We start from the raw sequence: 8,027 nt of genomic DNA, 5'->3' as shown, positions 1-8,027 counted from the left end.
CAAAATAAATTCGCGCTTCCATGTTTTGGATTGAAATGTTTGGTGGCCCCAATTCCAGAACTGCAAAATCTCCCTTCTCCATCGTCCCCTTCCGCGCCCAGATTGCTCAAATCCCTAATTCACCACCAACCCAAGCAAAGTTTGAATCGCCCCTCGTCTCGTCTCTTTCCCCACCTCTGTGCCGGACGATGACAACAAAGACGGCGGTCGCGCTTCACCACCGCACCGGAGCTACCTCATCTATGCCCTCGTCCACCACACTGGGTGATCCACCGACAACATCGGCTACGCAACTGACGTGCCTCACAGACACCGACTTCCACCGCATCAGGTGCGCTTCACCGGTGTCGTCTCCCAGCTCACCAGGGCTACTTCACCGAGCACATCTTCGCACCTCTGCCCCCCGAGGCCGTTGGGGCTTCACCAACGGTCTCGTCCACCGCATCGTAGCACTTCGCTGCCACTCAAGATCTGCATCCGTGCGCGGCCAGCCAACGCCAGCGCATCACCCTCAATGGCTCTGAAGTGACCTGCACTCTAGCTAGCCGAGCATGCCCAAATGCCGGCCCGAACTAGGTATCCACACATCACTCCCTTGTGCACTGTTTCGACGATGTTTGGATATCCTTTCATTGCTCTCTTAGCTTACACACCTATGCAACTATGACTTTAACTCTTATTTCTTCTAGAGATATCATCTAAAACAAGAAAATCCATCTTTTTAGCGAAGCATCATAGCGCTACGGGATCTGGTACACATCCTGCACACCTGTATAACCTTGTAAGTATCTGTCCTCCGGTACAACATCAAGTTCGATTCCTCTTATTTGATCAACCATTTGCCGTGTCAAAAATGCAGAGGGGGATGCAAGGAGCACCAGGCCTGCACATCCAAGCAAGTGGTAACATGGACTTGTACATGGAACATCCCAAGCGCAAGCAGAGCTGCAGTGAGCCTGTACAACGAGCTAGCGTAAGTCCCTGCATTTCATTTAATTCGTACTAGCATTCATGTATGATTTGTGTGTAGTGGAGGATCTACGAATTCAAGTTACCAGGGGAAAACATTTAACTTAAAAAATACAAAGGCACTTGCACTCCGGAAATCAACATAACTTGAGAAATGTGAAGCTACTTGCACTTGAAAACCAGCTAATGATCCAAAGTAGTTCAGATTATAAACACTAAATGATGCAAGCACCAAAAACACAAAATGCAAGATGGTGTACAAGGACTACAAACATGGTCTGTACCTGTTTGAATTATTCGTTCTTTGGCTGAAAATATTGAAGTGTAATTGCACCTATAACCAGTGCGGAAACTGCATATCAATATATCTATCTTGCACAAGTAGGCCAATAGTTTCAAACAACAGATTAGAAAAGTATTTATGCTATGTTGTCATGATACGGGGACTTTCTGGTAGATGGCCTCGATGTTTCCTCAAGCTATGAAAATGCATTATAATTTGCTTGTCATCAATGCCTGCAAATCTCTATGCCTCTCTCAACATAGCATATCATCATTAGACACTAAATCCTTCAATGAGCTTGCAAAATGCTTGCATTAGATCCCTCATTAGACACTATATGTTCATCACTAGGAGCATGTAAAATGTTTGTATCAAATCCTTTATTAGCAGTCTGTTCATTAGACACTTTAGGATCAAGAACAACATGAGCTTGTATGTTTGCACCGGAAACTTGATTAGATACACCAGATTCAGTCAGTTCAGTATTGATTGGGGGAGTTATAAAATAAGTAGAAATTGGTTTCATTTTCTCATAGATTCCCTACATACAAGTAGTTTTAGCTATTGGCCAGAAATTGAAGGGTTGAATTAGATATAATCAGGGATGTGATGTACCTGCTCGTTGCGCATGCTACTCTTGCAAGCTGCGACTATCCATTTGCGCAAGCTCGATGCCATGCCCGTGTTGCCGCCGCTGCCTCCCGCACAGGCTACACCCAGGGTTGGATCTTCATCTTCTTGTCCTTCCGTTCGCTTGAAGCCCGGCGACCGCCCTCCAACGAGGGCACGAGGAAGTGCTGTGTCGGTCTGTCCAGCGGCGGCTAGGTTAGGAGCAAACCAGACTGGAGGCTGGAGTGAATGAATTGGGATTTTTCCTGCTATCGATCGATATGGGAGGCGCTCGTTTGGGCCACGAGCCTGCTATAGGGCCTGCGTTGCACTTATGTTATTGGCCCATCCAAATTGAAACATTTTTCTTCATTTTTTACATTGCCTGCTTGTGCGTTGGGATGAACAAAACTAGCCTGGGCCAACCTGGACGACTCAAACTAGGTGCACACTTTCGAGCCACCCGAGGCGGCCGCCCATACCACCCCCTATGGTGGCATTGCCCCTTTTTGCGTGTATGATTGGGGTAGTGAAAGATATTCCAGTGGCGCTTTTGATTTACCCACAGAATGGTTGAATTGCTTGTTTCTATGAACTGAGTTCGTCAATAATGTGAAGGATGCCAGTCTTTTCATCCTATTGTAGATTGCTTAGATCTCGATATGCCAAAATTAATCGCATGAAATATACAGTAAAAGCCAGTGTGATGTGTGTGGCTACAACTAGTCTGACTACACGTCCTCATATAACATATCAAGGACGCACTATCTTACCAGATTAACCATTCGACTTACCAATGCAGTGTGGGAAGAAAGAAGTATTGGGACTACGTATCCAAGCAATTGATGCCATGGAGTCCTTCATACAACCTTGCAAGCGAAAAAGAAGTTGCAGTGTGCCTGTACAAAGAACTAGCGTAAGTTCAGTTACCTGCTTCTCGGAATCTTAGTTAGCCACTTATTGCAAAATTGTTCAATTACGTAGCTTGGCTTAATTTAGTTTTCTACTGATTACATAATGCCATAGCCTGTTAATCCTATTATAGACTACGCCTATCTATGTGTTTGATACTTACTGTTAAGAATTACCTCTTTTCCTGAACTTAAATAGCTACTTGTTTGTTTAACTGCTTTGCTGCTGCAACAATCGGTTACAATGATGTTAATAACTACTTTTCAGCATCCAATTGAAAATCTTTAATTCCTTGTTTGTTTAACTGGTTTGCAGTTATAACTCCCAGTTGAGATGTTTTGCTAACTTCAACTTTTCTGGATCCAATCGGAAGTTTAATGGCAAAACAGATTAGCCCAAGATCAAAGAGCGAGGTCCCCTTGGACGTTGTATCATCCCACAGCAGTGGCAGTGGCCCAATCGTGCATTATGAATTGCCAACTGCTGATGCTTTAGAGGCTAAACTAGTGGTAGAAAGAGATTCTGCTTCTGCACTTAGAGATGAAGTTGACATGTTGAGGAAGCAAACAGCACAATCACAAGCAGTACTCAAGACAACCATTAAATATTTGGTGGATTTCAAAATGAAGCAAGCTGAGACTAACCACATTGTTAAGGTCCTGAAGGAGAAAAGGAAATTAAATTCCCACTTGGTAAATCATAGGTGAAATGTTCTTTCCATCATTGAATAACCTTTGTGTTGTTTGTTCTTGTAAGCAATCAAACCATTTGTTTGAGAGATCATGTAATAATTGTTTTTTTGTTTTTTGTTTGTACTTTTATTTGAGCACAAGTCTGTATTAATTGATAAGACTCGGAGACATTTCATTTTGATTGCTGTGCCAGACCTACAAATATGCCAATCGGGCTGAATGTGCATTCAGCAATAATAGTAGTATAGATGGACCATAAGTGGCACGCATCGGAAAGGTCCAAGCTGCTGTAGTAGCTTGGCTAAAAAAGGATGATGTTGTAGCAAAAAAAAGTACAGCGGCCTGTCTTATGTATGTTAGTTGATATTATTGATCCATATACTCTATAAGTGTTTATATGTCTATTAGTTCTGTACATTCTTGGTTGATTAACTCGGTATTTGAATCTTGATACATCGCTTGTGTACATATCTAAATGGGAGTACACATTATGCTGCGTGTGACATTTGTGTTGGACATGAAGTGTTCCAAATATTTGAATTCAACTTAAACTGGATTCTAGCTGCATTTGTAAATAATTTTCATATATGACAGTGGAATACATCTTTGTCGTCCTTTTGAAGATATACAAAAACACATAGAATGATTTATAAAGATTCGTATAGGAATACAAAATGGATTGGAATGTAGTTACCAGCGTAAACGTGGATGCTTATTGTCCCAAAATTCGAAAGAAGCGGCAAAATGTCCACTCCCACGTCGGCTGCCCGAAGCCAAGTGTTTGGGAGATGGAAATTACTGTCTACCCATTACACGGACAATCCATCGGCCCGATTTCCACTTCTCTAAATAGGGGTAGGTTAGTAACTTCAATTAGACGTGACACGACCGCCTCTGAGCCCATTCCGACATGGTGGGCGCCAAACATGGGCGGCAAAACACATTTGATTCAAGCTCGTGTGAAAGACCTCTATTTCTCCCTCATTTACCCACTCATACACGGTGGGCGGCAAAACAAACTCGACTGGTCCGAAATCAATGTAGGCAAATATTTTCAATAGGGGCAGGTTTGTAACTTCACTCAGACATGACACAACCGCCCTACCTGTCAGCCTTGTTCATACATCGTGGGCGCTAACCACCCCATCCTCGCCCGAAATCACTATGGGCAAATATTGGCGAGATGCAAGATTACCGTCCTATCCTCAATCGATGAGACGTCCAAATTTTAAACGGGGGCTAAGTTCATAACTTTCCCATATTTCAGACAGGCGCGTCCCAAAAACATGGTTCCCCATACCTCTCCCTCCATTTTCCCATTCATACACCGTCCGCGCTAGAACACCATCCCCACACCAGCCTCCGTCCACCACCCCATCCATCGATGTCGTCCTCCACCCAATCCATCACCGCTGTCCTCCACCACATCCATCGCCACCGTCCTCCACCATGTTGGAGCGCCTACCAAGACCGCGCCGTCCACTGCTAGAGATGGACGTTTCTCATCCACGGCAATGAACCAATAGCCTTGCATCACGTCCTCTCGCTTCATCGGTGCCCTCGTCCTCTTTGTCGGGGCCTCTCACACGACCTTCTCTTCCACCGCAACGGGACTTATCCCCCGATGCACCCGTCTATCGTTGCAAATCTGCTTCAACGCCACCGATAGCCATCGCACCCCCGATGCCTACACGGCGCCGCAAGAGAGGTGGTACTTCATATCTCCTCAACTTTTTGATCTCAACCAAAAAATAGATCTTAACTTGGTTACTCTACTTTCTTTTCAACTCTTAGAATTTAGTTCTTACTTCGAAGCAAACGATGGATGCTAAATATCATTTCTCCGGTTTGCAGCTTCAAATCTGCCATGGCACAATCATAATACGGTTTAATTGATCATGCTTAGGGTTTAATTGATCATGTTGGTTCCGTGGTGGTTTCTTTAATAGAAATCAGAGGGGAAACCCTCTTTTGCTAAACAATATGCTTAGAGTTTCCCCCTTTTATGATCACTATACGATCAGAATGCGTGATTCATGTCATAATAGCACTGCTCCACCCATCAAGCTACACAAGCTTAGTTGTTCAAATACGAATCTGATATTATTAAAACAGAGTCATTTAATTGGTCAACTAAATGTTCCTAAATTAGTTTCGAAAATGCATGTTCGCTGCTCGGGTGTGTATCTCTATAGGGTTCCCACGGTGGGTCGGCCCACCCTGGGATTTTGGGTTATCCCAGGCCTCGATTCCCCTCTGTTCTGTTGCGCACTTCCGATCTCTACTCGCCCCCAGCTGCCTGCCTCACCGGTGACTTGCCATCCCCGGACAACATGACTCTAGGAAGAGACGCCAGACTAACAGGAGGCCATGAGTCGCTCGCCCAACAGTGTCACCACTGCCCGGGCGCGCCACCGTGTCTACCTTCCCAGTTTGTTCAGGGCTCAGGCGTGCAGCATCCACCAAGCTAACCCAATTTATCCTGAGATACGTCCTCAACACTCAGCAGCCACTCCTCATCACCCATTTTCTAATTGATTCATTACTCATTAGGTAGGACTGTCATTAGGGTTTGTTGTGTGCTCAGTGCTACCTACACTTAATGGTTCAGATGTATTTCGGTAATCTTTAGTACATGTTAAGTTCACAGGGTTTTCAAAATTCCGGCCCTCGGAATAGACACTAGTCATTTTGGATTGTTGGTCGTAGTGACATTGACCCAGATTACTACTGCAAGCCAGGTTTGTTGACAATTTTACTTGTCTTTCTTACTCATTCGATATAATATCCAATTATTCATGTCGATTAGTTGCAAACAATAAGTGTTGGACAAACTTCTTGATTCAGATTTTGGACGGTCTCTTACTGCAGTTACAATTCTGCATACTTGTCCTGGTAAGCTCACAAGTAAATGATTGATTCACTACATCTATGCTTTCCTTGTCATATTTGTTGTCAATATTCTTTAGGGTGGACCACCCTGTTTCTAAATACGGGAACCGTAGACATGAGTGAATAGTATTTCTCTATGTGATCTCTTCCATCATGTGTGGGCAACGAACACTGCATTGTATAGAAAGAAAGTGACTTTTCCAGCTTTTACGTAGGTTTCGATCTTTTACATGGAATACAATCTGCCTACTTGCTTGGTGTTGCACTACCAACACTCCACCCTTGAAGCTAAACATTATGCCACTCATAATTCCTTAGTTTATTTGTTCAAATATGAATTTCATATGATTCTAATGTTCCTACTTCAGTTTTCAAATGTGTGTCTGCCTGTTATAAAGACAAAAGGGGTTTGTATTTCTGTGTGTGGTCTGGTCAGCACGGTTGGGGGGTGAACTTTGCATATGCAGGGGTTTATAAGGAGACACTCTTCGAGTTGAATCCGCAATGCATTCCATAGATAATCTGACTACTTTTTGTGTTTTCATGAATCTCAGATTCTGAACAACATCATAATGATTATGAGCTTGCGCGCATGAAAAGAATAAAGCAGAACAATGCCATGACTGTCAAACTTGGCATTAAGGGACTGAAATCAAGTTTTGATGCAATGCAATGCAAACGCTCTCCACCTATAGATTCATGCTCAGAATATGATCCTAACAGTGATTCTGAGCTAGAGGGAGACCTAAGTCAATGTAGCTCCCTAGTGGAGGAGTCATAGGAAGATGCCCTATCTTATTCACCCATCAAGGTGCTTGCTCTAACTTTCCGAGGTTACATTGGTTGCACGTATCTTGCAACTGATGCTTTGCATTGCTTCTACTTTGTTGAACTGCCATTAGGTTAGTTTACACATCATGTATGTGAATACGCCCTGCCTATCCATTTTCAGTACATATTTCATCTATCATCATACCATATTTATCCATTCAAATGCTATTCTTGTGTATCAGACGTTCAAAAGGAAGAGGGCGATTGCTGATCATGGAGGAGCACAAGCAAAGTATTTGGAAAAGGTAGTGGCACCTGATAAATCAAATAGCCCATTAGGTGTAGTTGCAATATCACCTGACCCACAAAACACCCCAACTCTAGCAGACTCTAGCCCTACTACACTAGTCATTTCTGATGCCCCAACTCAGCTAACCCCAACTGCAGCAAACAATATGATTATGCTAGTTGACATAGCACCAGCTCTATGAAGCAAAACACCATTCCAGCAAAGAGTACACCAAATCCAGTTGCCAAATCCCTTTTCGAACCAAAGAGAGCCCCAATTGCAGCAAATAGAACCCCTGTTCCATTTCTTCCCAATTTAGAAGACGAAGCTTATATTGTTGTCAGGAACTTTGTGCGCATCTTTCCTTCATGGAAAGATTATACCGCAGACACGGAACAATTTCCAGTCTTCCTCCGCAACTTACGCGTAAGTAATGTACTAATGTTATTCATGATTATTACTGCATATGTTTTTGCTGACAGAAGACACAACATTTCATTCTTTTAAATAGGCGAGGAGCAAACTGGATAGTGAAGACGAGCAAGGGTTGGTTGCACTTTTCAAGCACTCATTGATGAAGTATCGTTCCTACCTGAGGCAAGCGCACTTC

This window comes from Triticum dicoccoides, chromosome 5B (genome assembly GCF_002162155.2).
Source record: "Triticum dicoccoides isolate Atlit2015 ecotype Zavitan chromosome 5B, WEW_v2.0, whole genome shotgun sequence".
NCBI lineage: Eukaryota > Viridiplantae > Streptophyta > Magnoliopsida > Poales > Poaceae > Triticum > Triticum dicoccoides.
The sequence above is the reverse complement of the archived record's forward strand: the minus strand, read 5'-3'. Positions refer to the sequence as shown.